This window comes from Choloepus didactylus, chromosome 10 (genome assembly GCF_015220235.1).
Source record: "Choloepus didactylus isolate mChoDid1 chromosome 10, mChoDid1.pri, whole genome shotgun sequence".
NCBI classification, from domain to species: Eukaryota; Metazoa; Chordata; class Mammalia; order Pilosa; family Megalonychidae; genus Choloepus; species Choloepus didactylus.
In genome coordinates, this window is record NC_051316.1 from 34246427 (window position 1) to 34264152 (window position 17726).

Consider the following 17726-nt stretch of genomic DNA (forward strand, 5'->3'; position numbering starts at 1 on the left):
TACTATTTATCCACTGAGGACTCTCCAAAATATCATATTTCTTGGGGTTTTTCTTTTTCCCTTTTTTCTTTCATTTCTTTTTTGCAATTTAACATCTTTGAAACCAAGTAGTGTCTTACAAGTAATGGAATCTTTCAACTGTTGTTGGCCAGGATACAGTTGTACCACAGTTTTCACTGACTGAGAATGTGTAAACTTGATTGTTATTTGGAAAGGCATGACTAATCAACACAATCCTTCAAAATTTCAGTGAGGACGGAGTATAAGTCCCGGCTACTGCCTGAAAATCTTTATTCACATACTCATCACCAACATCAAAATTTACAGAATGGGTGTTAAGGTCTTAGAAAAAATTCCCAGAGACAATAATAGGATACTGTTTTAGTTTCCTAGACTGCTCAAAGCAAACACCATAAATTTATGGGAATTTATTCACTCATTTTTGAGGCCAGGAAAATGTCCAAATAAAGGTATCATCGAGGCGATGCTTTCTTCCTAAAGACCTGTTACTGGAAACCTTTGCCTCTCTGTCACATGACAATGTCTGTTGATCTCTCCCTTCTTTTCCAGATTTTGTTGATTTTGGCTTTTTGCTTCTGTGACTTTCTCTCTGCTTTGATTTCATTTGCTCATAAGACTCCAGTAAAAGAATTAAGATTCATCTTGATTGTTGAGGTGGGCTACACCTTAACTCAAGTAACCTCATCAAATGGTCCTACTTATAATTGGTTCACACCCACAGGAATGGATAAACCTTCTAAACATGTTTTTCTGGGGTACATACAGTTCCAAACCATTGTAAGTACTCTTTGAAGAAATGCTGCATCACTGATGCTCTGAAAGCATGTTCTAGTTTGCTAATGCTGCGGAATGCAAAACACCAGAGATGGACTGGCTTTTATAAAAAGGGGGTTTATTTGGCTACACAGTTACAGTCTTAAGGCCATAAAGTGTCCAAGGTAACACATCAGTAATCGGGTACCTTCACTGGAGGATGGCCAATGGCGTCTGGAAAACCTCTGTTAGCTGGGAAGGCACGTGGCTGGCGTCTGCTCCAAAGTTCTGGTTTCAAAATGGCTTTCTCCCAGGACGTTCCTCTCTAGCAAGCTTGCTCCTCTTCAAAATGTCACTCACAGCTGCACTCCGTTTCCTCTCCTTGAGCCAGCTCATTTATATGGCTCCACTGATCAAGGCCCACCCTGAATGAGCAGGACCACGCCTCCATGGAAATATCCCATCAGTTATCATCTACAGTTGGGTGGGGCGCATCTCGATGCAAACAACCTAATTCAAACGTTCCAACTTAATCCCCACTATTCTGTCTGCCCCACAAGATTGCATCAAAGAATATGGCTTTTTCTGGGGGACATAATACATTCAAACTGGCACAAAGCACATCGGATAATATCGTATAAACCACAGACGTCAATGACTCTGAGCCAAAAAATTATTCAGAATATTTGAACTCAATGGAAGAAGCTTTAGAAATCTTAACTAATTTATTCAGCTTACATTTTCCATTTTATATTTATAAGAGTGATATATGATAAAAATTTAAGCCTAAATTCTAGAAAACTTTTTTCAATAGTTATAAAATGAAAATTCCAGATGAAAAGAAAGCCCTGTCATAGCTTAATTACAGCATTTCCTTTCCTTCTTAAAGATACATAAAATATTGGTATGTCGCACAATGAATGTGATCTTAGATTCAATGGTATATGCTATATCTCTATCTTTGACCCCTCCGCTGAGCTCTGAATTTGCATATCATGTTACCAACTCGATATATCCACCTAGTGATCTAAAAGGCAGTTTAAACTTAAATCTAAAACAGAACTCTTATCACAGGTTTCTGCATCTCAATTACCATTCAACCAGCTGTGCAGGTCTAAAACTTTGGTGTCATCCTTTATTCCTCTATTGCCCTCACACCCCATATGCAATCCATCAGCAAACCAGCTCCAACTACGAAACATACCTAGAATGAGTCTACTTCTCTCCTCTGAATTCCTGACTCCCTAATCCAGGTAACCATCATCCTCACCTGCACTGTAGTCACCGTCTCCTTCCACTTGGTCCCCATACACACCATTTCTCCCTCAGCAGCCAGAGTGGTTTGCTGCTGCTGCTGCTGCTGTTGTTGTTCTTGTTAAGTAAGGATTTTGGTGGAAACTAGAGCTGTGTTTGTTTCTAAAACTTTGAAATATTTTGGATCACCCTGTGTAAGTATCTCTTATTTTATTCCCTTCCCTAAGCCCAAGCTAAGCCCTTCTTAAATTTGGTGTCTGTATAGTTAGGGTTCTCTAGGGAAACAGAACCAACAAGAGATATCTGTAAATATAAGATTTTATAAAAGTGTCTCACGCAACTGTGGGGATGCACAAGTCCAAATTCCATAGGGCAGGCAGCAAGGGGGCAACTCCGATGAAGGTGTTCAATGAACTCCTCAGGAAATGCTTCGCTGGCTAGATGAAGAAGAATTGATGGTTCTCTCTCTTTCCCCCTTAAAAGTCTTCAGCTGATTAGATTAAATCCAACTGATTGAATTCTCTCATTGCAGAAGACAAACCCTTCACTGACAAAATCAGTCACAGGTGCAGTCAATTGACTGATGATTTAATAAACTAGCCTTCTGGTTTATTACCAGCCACAAATGTCCTTGCAGTAATGGTTAGGCCAGTGCTTGCTTGACCAAACACCTGGGCTCCATCATCTGGCCAAGCTGACAAATGAACCTAACCACCATAGTGTCCATCACCTCCAAGCATGTTTTCCCACTTTTACCTGCATGTGTGTATACATATATGCCTAAATAGATTTAGATATAAAGAGAGATATAGATATTTTGTAGTAAAAGACGATCTAAGTGTAATATATTTACCTCAACCAGTGAAACTGAAGGAAGTTGCTGTGAGTGATTTGCCATTTAGTATCTGTGCCTTCCTCAACAGAAAACTCTAATTTTATTAATCACGTTTCCAAAAGCTACTATATCTAAACTATTTTTTTAAACAATCTGTATATGAGTCTAAATTACAAAGTAGTGAAATCACCTCCGAGATTTATCATGTGGTTTCACACAGTATGATGGAAATATTGATTACATAGTTTTTATTTTCTTCATCTTTATGTCCAGATCCCTTAAATCTCTTCTATCTGAAACAAGCAGTCAGCAATTGGAAAAATTAAAGCTTAAAATAGCTTTTGAGATCAAGACAAGAACTTTATCTCCCAGCTTTCAAATAAAAAACAAATTTATTTTTAAGAAGAAAATCCTTTATTTAAAATTACATAGAGAAGAAAATGTTATTTTTCAAAGCCTTTTGACTTGTCAAGTTTAGTGTAATGAAAAAAAAAAATTTCCATCCTTATGTGGCACTGGAGTCATCAAATTTCCATTTTATAGTCAATTGGATAAATTTTCTTTCATCCTGCCTCACAGAATTTTGTCCTTTTGAAGCAGGCAAACAACTCAGCCTCAGCAATATTGTCTCCCATTTAACAATCTATTTCAGTCTGATTCTTGGCAGTTAACAATGACCTCGAGCTGCTGACACATTTTCAGGGTATGTGTGGCTGTGTATGAAATGTTGATATTTTTCTACACTGCTCTCCCCTTTGATCATCAACCTTGTCTTGTCTCCTACTCTTCCTTGCAGCTCTAATTGTTTTTCCTTCTTTGAAACCATCTGAAAAAAGAAGGTTCTAGGAGAATATTCTCCCTTTGCAGTCCTTGCCGGTAGTTTAGAAGAAAAGCTAGAATCCATGATTTTTATTTAAAATCTTCCAATTTTTAAACATTGACAACTAATTTTTTATTAAAGTTTTTATTCTAAAAACACATATTCAACTCATTGTAACTCACCGTAACCACTTTCGAGTATACAATTCAGTGGCATTAATTACATTCACAATATTGAATGTGCTACCATCATCATCACTCATCACCCAAACTTCTTCATCGCCTCAAACAGAAACTCTGTACTTAAGCAAAAGCTCCCTATTCCTCTCACCCTCTAATCCCTGCAAACCTGTAATATACTTAATCTGTCTCTATGAATTTGCTTCTACTGGATATTTCACATAAGCGAAATCATACAGTATTTGTCTTTTTGTGTCTGCCTTATTTCACTCAACATGATGTCTTCAAGGTTCATCCATATTGTAGCATGCATCAGAACTTTATTCCTTTTTACAATCAAATAGTATTTCATTGTATATATATACCACATTTTATATATATGTATATATATACCACATCTGTTGATGAACTGATAATGAATACATAAAGTAAACAGAGACTGATTGAGGCAGGGGTAATAAAGCCTGGCCTCCCCACTCCAATTTGGAAAAACTCTGAAAGGCCATTCTAGCTCCAGAGTTCAACATGGCATGGGATGAAGAAGTTCTTGGAGGTGCATCTGAGCTTGATGTCTCCCTCAGCTCATTCCTGTTTCCTTTCCCTCCCTTCACAGGTGATGATCCCAAAGGCACTCCTGAATAAATAGCTTGTACACCAAACTCCATCTCAGAATCTGCTTCCTGTGGCATGCCACCTGCAACACAGTGCTTGAATTCATGGGGCAATCTGTACAAGAAGCCCGGTAGACATATCATTTCAATACCATGGGATAATAGGGTAGACATATGTGCCAGTTTGAATGTATTGTGTCCCCCAAATGCCATTATCTTTGTGGTCTTGTGGGACAGACGTTTTGGTGCTGGTTAGATTTGCTTGGAATGTGCCCCACCCAGCTGTGGGTGGTGACTTCGGTGGGATACTCCTATGGAGGTGTGACCCCACCCATTCAGGGTGGGCCTTGATCAGTGGAGCCATATAAAACATGCTGACTCAAAGAGACTGGAGGGAGTGCAGCTGTGAGTGACGTTTTTAAGAGGAGCAAGCTTGCTAGAGAGGAACATCCCAGGAGAAAGCCATTTTGAAACCAGAACTTTAGAGCAGACGCCAGCCATGTGCCTTCGCAGCTAACAGAGGTTTTCCAGACGCCTTGGCCATCTCCAGTGAAGGTACCCGATTACCGATGTGTTACCTTGGAAGTTTTGTGGCCTTAAGACTGTAACTGTGTAGTGAAATAAACCCCCATTTTATAAAAGCCTATCCATCTCTGGTGTTTTGCATTCTGCAGCATTAGCAAACTAGAACAGATTTTGGTACCAGAGAAGTGGGGTGCTTTTGCTGCTGAGTTTGCAAATACCAAACATGTTGGAACGGCTTTTTAAATGGATAAGGGGAAGATTCTGGAAGAATTGGGATGAGCTTGATAGAAAAGGCCAAAACTGCTTTAAAGAGACTGTTTGTGGAAATATGGACTCTAAAGATACTTCTGATGAGGTCTTGAACAGAAATGATGAATGTGTTGTTGCAAACTGGAAAAAAGGCGAACCTTGTTTTAAAGTGGCAGAGAATTTGGCAAAATTGAGTCCTGGTGTCAGATGGAAGGAAGAATTTAAAAGTGACAAACTGGAATACTTAGCTGAGGAGATCTCCAGACTACCTGTGGAGGATATACCCTGGCTTCTCCTTGCAGCTTATAGTAAAATGCGAGCGGAGAGAGATAAACTTAGAACTGAACTCTTGGGTTCAAAGAAACCAGAAGTTGATGGCTTGGAAAATTACAGGCTTCCAGGGGGTGGAATCCCAGAAGCTACAGGCCAACATGAGGATGTAACCAAACATGGAACCCAGCTGCCATTTCAGTACAAGCCAAGATTGGAAAAGGAGTTAAGCAGAAAGGATTTGTGGAAAGTCCTATTGTCTGATGGCTTTGACCCCTGCATGCTTCATGCAAAGCCAACAGAATTTTTGCGAGATCTTTACAGACAGAGCCATTGCCAGTCTGGACTGGAGGAGACAGACAAGGAAAAAATTAAAGGAAAAATCTCTTCAAAGACAGAGCCATGGAGGTTGAGGTCTGGAGTCAAGAGGTCTCGGGCTGGGAGAGCGGAGCAGCCCACATGCATGGGAAGGGTGAGTTTGCCCTGGAGGTCGAGGGCGGGCATTCCACCTCGATGCTCTGGAAGAGTTTTGCCACCTCAGGTCCCAAAGAGGTTGGAGCACATTCCCAGGGAATTGGGGAGAGCCTGGCTGCCACCACACTGTTCTGAAGGGGTTGAGAGTGTGCCCCAGAGATGGAAGGGAATCTGGGAGTTGCCCCGATGTTTGAGGAGGGTGGGGCCGAGAAGGTGGTCTCCCCAATGTGTGGGTATGTTGGAGCACTCACCCAAGCATTTGGAGAGGAAAGGGCTGCCGAAAAGGCCCTTAGGAAGGGTTAGGCTCCCGCTCTCTCAAGCCCCAAGGACGCAACGTTGTTCTGTTAATGACTGTCTGACTTTGAAATCTAATGGAGTTTGTCCTGCAGGTTTTAGGAACTGTTTTGGTCCTGTTATGCTTTCTCCTTATGGCAATGGAAATGTTTATCCTATGAATGTCCCTCCTTTGTATATTGGAAGCATATAACTTGTTCTAAGTCCACAGATCCAAAGCTAAAGGAGAATTGTGCCTTAGGACCCACCACGCCTGTAATTGATTTTGATGGGATCTTGTACTTAACTTTTGTTACTGAAATGGTTTAAGTTTTTGTGATATTGTGATGAAATGAATGTATCTTGTATTTGGAAAGATAATGTCATTTTGGGGTCCAGGGGGTGGAATGTGCCGGTTTGAATGTATTGTGTCCCCCAAATGCCATTATCTTTGTGGTCTTGTGGGACAGACGTTTTGGTGCTGGTTAGATTTGCTTGGAATGTGCCCCACCCAGCTGTGGGTGGTGACTTCGGTGGGATACTCCTATGGAGGTGTGACCCCACCCATTCAGGGTGGGCCTTGATCAGTGGAGCCATATAAAACATGCTGACTCAAAGAGACTGGAGGGAGTGTAGCTGTGAGTGACATTTTTAAGAGCAGCAAGCTTGCTAGAGAGGAACATCCTGGGAGAAAGCCATTTTGAAACCAGAACTTTAGAGCAGACGCCAGCCATGTGCCTTCGCAGCTAACAGAGGTTTTCCGGACGCCTTGGCCATCTCCAGTGAAGGTACCCGATTACTGATGTGTTACCTTGGACGTTTTGTGGCCTTAAGACTGTAACTGTGTAGTGAAATAAACCCCCATTTTATAAAAGCCTATCCATCTCTGGTGTTTTGCATTCTGCAGCATTAGCAAACTAGAACAACATACAAGCAAAAGGCTATGGGGACGGAGAAGAAGAGCATCTAGCTCAGCCAGGAGGCTCAAGATGAGTCTTCTAGAGCAGATGATCTTCAGATGACCTCTGAAGGTTTATTAGGCAATAACCAGAAAAAAGGGGAGAATGAGTATTCCAAGTAAAGGAAACATTAAACCAAACACTAAAAGCAAACAACACTGCAGAAGCAGATGGTGCAATGAGAAGGTGGCACTGGTAGGAGTGAGTGTCTTCCAGGTGCAACAACGCATGCACCTGCCCATCTGGCCCACAGAGTGACTTCTCAAGACTGATATTGCTTCAGAAAGAAGCCAGGAGGCAGATGAAAGAAAGAGAAAGAAAGAATGGCTGCTCCCAGATTCCATCTCACTGTGAACCAGTGACATGGAAATTGTGCAGAGGCTCAATTCAGGGACCATTATGGGTAGGGCTTCAATTCAGGCAAGGTGTGGAGGCTGGAATTGGCCCGGTAGCGTCAGTAGGGATTGGTTTGGGGGCCACATCTGGATGCACTGTCAGCTCTCTGTAGACCAGGATTTAAAAAACTCTGCATATAAGTGTTGTATTAATGTACAATAGATGGAAAATTCTGGAAAAGAGAACAGATAAGGAAAACTTGTTCTACTAATGTTATAATGCATTTGAAGCTAAACAAAGTGAATCTATGTTTCTGGCCCCCAAATATTAATAATTTAGAATAGAATGGAAAGTTTGGAAATTGATACAGAAAGAAATAAAGGTGGCTTTTCGACCGTTAAATAAAAAGAAGAAAAAAAAGAAAAGAAAAAGAAAAAAAAGAAAAACAGTTACCCAGGGAACAGGTACTAACAGAATTTGATACTAACAGAGTTTAAAATGTAAATTGGGGATTGACATGAAAGAAAGTTGGAGAGGAAATTTCTAACTTAAGAGATTGGTCTTGATCCAGTAGATAATTGGAATTGAAGATTTTCTTCTAACTCTGAATATCTGTTCTCTCCTCCAACATGTTTTACATTTTGGCCCTTTGTGGAGCCTATTTTCTTTCCATAGACATGGCTTGAGAAACCTCACTTACTTTTATCATAATTCAAGATCCAGACACGAACATCCAACTCAACACTTCCACCTGAATTGACCCCAGGCACCACAAACTCAGTGTATCGCAACTGGGTTCACTACCTGACCCTCCCACATCTCAGCTTTCTGAATTCCCTCCCCTGATAATATTAGCAATATCCACCCAATTGCCCAAGCCAGAGTCCCAGGCATCGGCCTTGATTCCTTTCTCTCCCTCACCCAAATCCTTCAATGTGTCCTAAATATATTTTGAATTACTCCATATCCACTGCTAATGCCTTAGTTCAGCAAAGTTCTTACTAACTGGCTGTTCTGCCTCCAGTCTTGCCCCCTACAAGTTCATTTGCCAAACAGTAATCCTTCCAAAACACAAACCTGATCATTCCAAGCTTCAGCTTAAAGTCATTCAGTGGCTCCTCATTGTTGGAGATTTAATCATATCCCCCCAAGAAAAGGCATGTTCAGGTCCCAATCCCTGGTCTTGAGGTTGTGAACCCATCTGTAAATAGGAATTTGAAGATCTTATTAGTTAAGGTGTGCACAGACTGAATGAGGGTGGGTCTCAATACAATACGGCCGAAGACCTTACAAAGAGAATTGGACATGGAAGAGATGAGGCACAAGGAGCAGCAAGAAGCTAGAAGTCAGTGGAACCTGGAAGAAAAAGGAGAGGACGCTGCCATGTGCATTGCTATGAGATGGAAAAGCCAAGGACCAAGGATCACTGGCAGCCAGAGCCAGAACACCACAATCCTGATGGAGAAAGTGTCACCTTGCTGATGCCTCGCCTTTGGACTTCTCTTGGTTCAAAACCATGAGCCAATAAACTCCTATTGCTTAAGACAACCTATTGTATGATACTTGTTTTAGGAGCTAGGAAACTAAACAATATATCTCATCCTCTGTTTCTCTGTAGAACCCTAACATATGCTCTCTCTTACTTCCAGAAGTTGGAAATATCATAATCTAAATTATCTTTCCTGCCTGTCTCTACTGTCGTTCATTCTACCTGGTTAGCCCATGTTAGTCCTTCAGGGTTAAACATAGGTATTACTTTCTCCAGGGAGTTTTCTCTGACACCTTTACTTCTTCCATAGGCTAAGTACCTTATTTATAATTCTATCACTGCACCTATCAATCTATACTTACCTCTCTTTATCACAAGATTACAAAGGAAGGAAACATGTCTTATTAATTTCTGAATTACCAACATTTAGCATAACATTTAGCATAATAATAGTTACTAAATTTTCTAAATAAGTGAATGAATTAAACAGGTTTGATTTCTAAACATTCACTCTTTCAGCAATGCAGGTCCTAGCTTCAAGAGAGAGAGGATAATTAGAAAGATTACAAGAGGTATTATGACCTGGGTCACAAAACTGGAAATAGAAATGGAGAAAAAAGCAGCTAAATGGAAAAATACCTTGGAGGTAAAATCAACAGAATTGGTGATTGGATGCTGTGGTGAGGGGAAGTGTGTGGTCTGAAATGATTCTAGGAATTCTACTTGAGCACAGGGATAACAGTACATTAACTATGATACATGATAAAGGAGCAGGTTGAATAGGGAGGGCATAAAACTGATGAGAGTGATAACTTCATTCAAGACACGTGGAGCGTGAGGAGCCCATGAGAGACCCAGGTGGAGTTATTGGGAAATCAGCATATGGGGAGAGTGAAGGAGTAGAAACCATAAATGAGTTAGCTGGGAGAAACAGCTGATATTAACGGGAGGTCAAGCACAGTGTCCTGGGACCACCAACTTTGTTTAGATTGTGCTGGATCTCTTCCTTTTGCCCGGCCAGATTCACACTCCACCTGCCCCAGGAGATTGACCCATATGGATTACACCAGTGGCCTTCCTTGTTCCTGGCTTTTGTTTGTATTTAGTTAATGGGGGAGACCAGCAGGTGATAGAAGTGATAGAAGTGAGTGAAGCTGGGATATTTATTCCCAAGAGTGCTCCCTGCTTGATCTCTCTACCAAATGTCATAGCTTCTTTCAGGAAGACCTCTTCATACAACTACTCTCAGGTTCTGGTAACTGGATCTTGTCCCATCAGGCCAAGGGGAGGTAATGAAGCCCCAGTGTTACCAGCCTGGGGTTCCCTCCCAATCCTTCTTGCTTTTCCTAAATCACCATACTTTTTAAATAAATAGCCCCTTTATTAAACTTTCTGCAATTACCCAGAAATTGCCATCTCTTTCCTCCTGAAACCCTGGGTGATACACAGAGAATGATAAGAAAGAAAAGACAGGCAAACTAATCTGATAAATGAACTCTACTAAAGTTCAACTCAGTGAATTACCTTTCCAAAAGAGTCTTCTCTGACAATTGAAGGAATAACTCCAGTAGTGGAAATTAAAAGCACTCACGATAAACAAGAAAGTGGCTAGAATGACTCTAATGGGAAATTAACTTGTGATTAAATTCTAAGGAGCACCTTCCAAAGGTATACACAAATGTACGTGTGAGTCACTTGTGGGTTCTGTGGTGACAGAGTCACACATTATGATAACATTGTAAGAGATAGTAATGCCAGGGGCTACAAATAGCTGGGTATAAAATCTGGCAGGTGGAGGAGGGAATGGGTATAAAAGGATTGCACGACAGTCAACTCAACAGGTACAACAGGTTGGCATCCAAATAGGGAAAAGAAATGCAGGAACAGTAGAGGAAACCCACGTCTACTCCATGGAACCACAAATAAATAGTATTTATGTATTCTGTTGTATTAATGGTGGTATTTTATTACCCACATATATGACCTCAACATCATTTTTGAATACATTAAAGCTGGTCAGCAGCCTTTTGTTAGCCTCTTCAAATCATACAACATAGGCCACAATCAACTCTGCCCCAGTTCTGTGATATCTCCTTCCATGTCTGTTATCTTTGGGTCCTTTTTACTGGTCACAGTTTATGATTCACTTTCCAAATGAGCCCTCTAAACCAGCTCCAACTGACTCAAGGCAGCTCTTATAAATAGCTACACCTCCTCAGGATCTTTATATTGTGATTTTATTGAAAGTGGACAGATGGCAAATTGAATTTGTTTTTCTGTGACTTAGCCAATCAACCCTGCCAAAATGCAGGGGGAAAAATAGTGGGGGCCACTTAAGAACAATTAAAAGGCAACATGCTTAGAGAGAGACCTATTAGTAATGCAAATATGAAATACTTTTAAGTGTTATTAAGGTTACGAGAACTTCGTGTTAATCAGACCATTAGAACGCTGCACTGACTTTGTAAGAAAGGTAGGAGATCTAGGCCTGCTTATCTCAAGTCAACCAATTTAAATCAAATTGAACAGAAATCTCAACTTGCAAATAACCCTCTCTTCTGACTTGCTTTTCAACTGGCTAACCTCTTGTACCATATACCTGATAATGTCACTTGTTTGCTCCTTCAACAGACATAAATCGAGCACCCGTCACTGCCAGGCAACATCGCAGCCCCAAAGACGAAAGCATTTTGGTTGCTCCTCCTAAGGAATTCACAAGAAGCCTGTCCTTGAAGACTGACTTCATGACATAGTCATTATCATCCAGTTCTCTGGAACCAAAATCTGCCTCCACATGATTTGCATTCTTTTTTCTTCCTTCAAAAGAGAAAATTCTGTTCTGCCTTTGAATATTTATAGGGAGTGATTATGCTTTCATGCCACCCACCACGACAGTCATTTTTAGGCAAGACGTTCCATTATGTTCAATCACTCCCCATATGACTTGGTGTCCACACCACCCATGACCCTGGTCATCTCCTCTATACACATACAAGACTGTCAAAGCCCCTCCGAAAGGGAGGAGCCCAAAGTGGAAACTACACCCAAGATGTGTCCTATAACGATCTGGACATTATGCTTTTTTAACTTATGCAGCTCTCATTTCTTTGCTTTTTAAAAACACCCCTGTCATTCTGTCATATGCGTAGGGGGCTTTGGAGGCAGACCCACGTTTGCCTTAATAGATAATTCTGTAATCCTGAGCAAGTTACTCTCTGCTCCATAACTTCTTCATCTGTGAAATGATAATCATAATTTCCTTATGGATTTATTGTGAGAGGAAAATATATGATTTATGTAAAGCCATTTGCACAGGACCTGATACATAAGAGATGATCAAAAAAGTTAACTGATGCCATTTGTATCACTTCTACTTTCACAAACACATCCCCTGGTTATTTTTTCACATTAACTGATATCAAATTCAGTATTATCCATCCTGTAGATAACTGATTTCCACACCTACCCACCCACTAACCCCCCCTGAAGTCTATGATTTCACATGCTTTCATATTATCTTCCCAGTTTATTGGGACTTCTCGAGATTTTTATCCTATGAGAGTCACCTGCAGATTTGAAAACATGGATTTTAATCCCTCACGGAAGACACTGAAAATGCTGTGATTAAAGAAGTACCAAGGACAAAGTGCCCAGAGATGTACCAGGAAAACTTCATCCAGGTTTACATCTATTTCCATTTTTCATCAGTTGTTAAATGAGTTGTGAATAGAGCTCAATATGTTAACATCTTACGTACATCCCTTCATCTTATCCACAAAAACATCCTAAAAGAAAAATCAGGCCAATAAATTTGTCCCTGGCATTCTCCAGATCTATTCGCCCAGTAATTGTGCTAAATAAGAAAATGATATTTGCTGTGACTTCATGAATTTATGCTGGCTCTTTTTTTTTTCTTTAATTAGAGAAACTGTAGGTTTACAGAAAAATAAGACATAAGTACATTCTCATATTCTACCCTATTATTAACACCCTGCATTAATGTGGTACATTTGTTACAACTCATGAGAGAATATATTAAAAACTGAACTTTTAACTATAGTGCATCATTTACAATAGGGTTTACTGTGTTGTACAGTCCTGTGTTTGATTTTTTCTAGTATCATATACACAATCTAAAAATTTCCCTTTAGCCACATTCACTTATAAAATTCAGTACTATTAATTATGTTCACAATGTTGTGCTACTATTACCACCATCTATTACCAAAACTTTACCACCAACCCAAACGGAAACAATTTGTGCCAGTTTGAAGGTTTTACATCCCCCAGAAAAAGCCATGTACTTTGACGCAATCTTGTGGGGCAGACGTTTTAGTACTGATTAGATTGGAATCCTTTGAGTATTTCCATGGAGATGTGACCCACCCAACTGTAGGTGATAACTCTAATGAGATAATTTCCATGGAGGCATGGCCCCACCCATTCAGGGTGGGTCTTGATTACTGGAGCAGTATATAAGCTCAGATAGAAAGAGCGGGCTTGCTACAGCCAAGAGGGACTCTTTGAAGAATGCACAGGAGCTGCAGATAAGAGACAGTTTGGAGACAGCTGTTGAAAGCAGACTTTTGCTCCAGAGAAGCTAAGAGAGGAAAAACACTCCAATAGAACTAAGAGTGACATGTTTGAGGAACTGCAGCCCAGAGAGAAATGTCCTGGGAGAAAGCCATTTTGAAACCAGAACTCGGGAGCAGACACCAGCCACGTGCCTTCCCAGCTAACAGAGGTTTTCCGGACCACTGGCCATCCTCCAGTGAGGTACCCGACTGCTGATGTGTTACCTTATGGCCTTAAGACTGTAACTGTGTAACCAAATAAACCCCTTCTATAAAAGCCGATCCATTTCTGGTGTTTTGCATTCTGGCAGCATTAGCAAACTAGAACACAATTTAAGCATTAACTCCCAGTTTTTCCTACCCCCACCCCAGCCCCTGGTTCCCTATATTTCAATTTCTGACTCTACAAATTTGCTTATTCTAATTATTTCATAACAATGAAATCATACAATATTCGTCCTTTTGTGTCTGGCTTATTTCACTCAATACGATGTCTTAAAGGTTCACCCACATTGTCTCAGGAATCAGAACTTCATTCCTTTTTATAGCTGAATAATATGCCATTGTATGTATTTATCACATTTTATTTATTCATTTATTGGTTGATGGACACTTGGGTTGCTTCCATCTTTTGGCAATTATGAATAAGACCACTATGAACACTGGTGTTGCATGCCCATATTTTGGTGTTGCATGCCCATATTTATGCCAGCTCTTGACGCTCATTGTCTTTTCTAGTTATGAGTCATCTCTCTAATAATCTACAATATTATTTTTCCCCCTTCTTCACCGTGGTAGGCAGTATAATGACTTCTTAAATCTGTTCACATCCTAATCCCGATTGTGAATATGTTACTTATATGACAAAAGGAACTTTACAGATGTGTTCAAGGCTAAGGACCTTGAGATGGGGAGATTTTCCTGGATTATCCGAGTGGGCCCAACCTAATCACACGAATCCTTAAAAGCAGAAAACCTTTCCCAGCTGTGGTCAGAGGGAGATGTGACTACAGAAGAAGGGTCAAAGAGATGCAGTGTTGCTGGCTTTAAAGATGGAGGAAGGAGGCTACAAGCCAAGGAATGTGAGTAGCCTCTAGAGGCTGGAAAAGGCAAGGAAACAGATTCTATCCTAGAGCCTCCAGAAAGGGAATGCAGGCCTACCAACAATTTGATTTTAGCCCAGTGAGACCTATGTGAAAATTCTGACCTCCAGAAGTGTAAAATAATAAATTTGAGTTGTTTTAAGCCACTAAGTGTACTAATTTGTTACTGCAGCCATAGGAAACTAGTAACTCCTCCTCATTCTCTTCCTTATTCCTCCTCTTTCCCTTCCTCTTCCTCTTTTGTAAATGTGTACTTTGAGTTGACATAGATTTTTCCTCATTTTCACTTTGACCAATTGGGGCTTATTTTGGCCAACACATAGACCAGCGTAAGACAAGTCTGGAAAGGTGAGCTGCAGAAAATCATCAGTTAACCTCCTAATTACAAATTATCCTTATAGCTTCATTAATGCTGGTTGCAAAGAAATGTCCCATAGCAAAACTTTGTTAGAATTGTTATGATAGCTATAAATACATTATATTTCTTTAAATAAACTCTGAAGTTCATCTAATCTTCACTCTCTCACACCTCTTATGTAATTCAATACAATTAGATGTTGTTTTAATGAAAATATTCTACACCCATACAACTTATACAAGAATGTTATTGTGGAAACTACATTTGTGAGCCAGAGCCCAACTCTATCACTGTTGGAGATTGAACCACGCTCCCCACAAAAGGCATGTTCAGCCCCCAACCCTTGGTCCTGTGGGTATAAACCATTTGTAAACAGGATCTTCGAAGATGTTGTTGGCTAAGGTGAGGCCAAACTGAGTAATGGTGAGGCTTAATCCAATATGGCTGAAGTCCTTATAAGCAAAGGAAATTGGATGAAAAAAGAGAAGCCATTGGGGAGCAGTCAGTAGCTAGAAGTCAACAGAACCCAGAAAAGAAAGGAGAAAACACCACCAAGTGCATTGCCACATGACAGAAAAGCCAAGGAACTCCAAGATTCCTGGCCAGCTAGAAGACACTGACCCCAAGAGAGGAAGCAAGCCTTCTAGACTCTGAAATCATGAGCCAATAAATTTTTGTTGTCAAGCCAAACCACTGAATAGTATTTGCTTTAGCAGATAGGAAATGAAGGGAGTCACTTACCAAATTTGTGACTTTCAATACCCACTTCCATCTCTCCGCCTCACTTTTCATACCTGCAAAAATAAAGACAGCAGACTAAATGATCTGTAAGGTCTCTTCCTGCCTCTAAATTTCTGTGTTCTATCAGAGAATAGATGGAAAAAAAAAAAAAAAATCCTTGTTTCTCTGCTGAAGGATAAACTGATTGAAGTAGAGTACTTCAGTCCTTTGTTCATGCCAGTCCCTCAGTGTGAAATGTACTCTCCTCCTTTATTTTCTCTTGGCACTTATATCTCCAGCTAGTAAAATTCTACTTTGCTTTCAAGTCCCAACATGAAAACTTCCTTGAAAACTTCCTTGATCACAGCATCAGGAGTTAATCCTGCTCTCATATAGGCTTAATCACATACTGAGTTATTACTCTTTTTGTTGTAACGTCTTGCCACTCCAACAGGCGTGCAGCTTCACGAGGATGGGGACCACGTCCCGTGCCATTTGCTAACAGCAGGTGCTGAGTAAATATCCCACTTGTCCTGTTATAATGGAAGTGGTGCCTGACTTCTATCTGAAGCCCATCCTCTTCTTGTCTTCTGGATTCATCCTGTTCTGACTCTTGCAATCTTGGTGATATTCATTATCCCCTCTCTCTCCATTTCTTTCACCTTCACCTTCTCTACCAGCCTCAGTTCATCAGCTCAACATCTTCCACTTTAAATAAATTCTTCCCTTGGCTCCATATTCAACTCTAGCTACAGCCTTGGATCTCTCACTGCCAAATTTCTGAAGATATTTGTTGACTTGTCCACATTTACTGCCCCAACTTCATCATCTCCCATTCATGATGCTTCTGTCCATTCCAGGCTAGCCACCACCCCATCACTCCAACTGAATGTACTTCTCCCAAGATTATCAATGCTCTTCAAGTCACCATCACTAATGGACACTTAGTATACTTATCTTCTAGGCAGCAGTTTATACTATTGACCATGGCCTCCTGCTTGAATACTCTTTTCCACGGCCTTTTATATTATACTTTTCCTTCTCCTTCTCCTCCTTCATTAGATGTTCCTTTACACTCCATTGCCAGCTCAACCTCTGTTGTTCACCTCTTAAGTGATTATCTCCCTTAGAGTTATACCGGGGACCCTCCTCTGTACTCTATCTGCAGGGTCTCCCTAGAAATTCCATCTCCAAGGATCCCACTCATGCAAAAGAGCAAATAAGACAAGCATTGGCTTTGCTCTCCGTAAGTTTATACTCTAATGCAAAGAGACAGACGATTGAGAAGAAAACAAACAATAAGATAATTTCAGACGGTGCGCCAGTTTGAATGTATTATGTCCTCCCAAACACCATTATCTTTGATGTAATCTTGTGTGGGCAGACCTATCAGTGTTAATTAGATTGTAATTCTTTCAGTGTTGCCACACAGATGTGCCCCACCCAACTGTGGGTGATGACTCTGACTGGAGAATTTCCATGGAGGTGTTACCCCACCCATTCAGGGTGGGTCTAAATTAAATTAGTGGAGTCATATAAATGAGCTGACGAACAGAAGGAACTCAGTGCAGCTGTGAGTGACATTTTGAAGTGCAGCTGAGAGTGACATTTTGAAGAGGAGCTACAGGCAAAAGGGACACTTCAAAGAATGGACAGAAGCTGAGAAAGTAGCTGCAGATGACAGATAGTTTGAAGACAGCCATTGAAAGCAGACTTTTGCTCCAGGGAAGCTACGAGAGGACAGACACCCCAAGAGCAACTAAGAGTGAAATTTTTGAGGAGCTGAAGCCTAGAGAGGAACATCCTGGGGGAAAGCCATTTTGGAAACCAGAATCTGGAGCAGACGCCATCCACATGCCTTCCCAGCTAACAAAGGTTTCCCAGACACCATTGGCCATCCTCCAGTGAAGGTACCCAATTGTT

The 17726-nt window shown here is 40.7% G+C and overlaps 1 protein-coding gene across 1 annotated transcript in view; it reads right to left on the reverse strand.

Moving 5' to 3' along the window:
- LOC119505660 (spermatogenesis-associated protein 31D3-like) overlaps nt 1-17726 on the reverse strand; it is a 201772-nt gene that overhangs the window by 109667 nt on the left and 74379 nt on the right. Inside the window, exon 2 of the mRNA XM_037798509.1 lies at nt 15825-15877. The gene's annotated coding sequence lies outside the window, so the exon portion shown is untranslated. The remainder of the gene's footprint in view (nt 1-15824; nt 15878-17726) is intronic.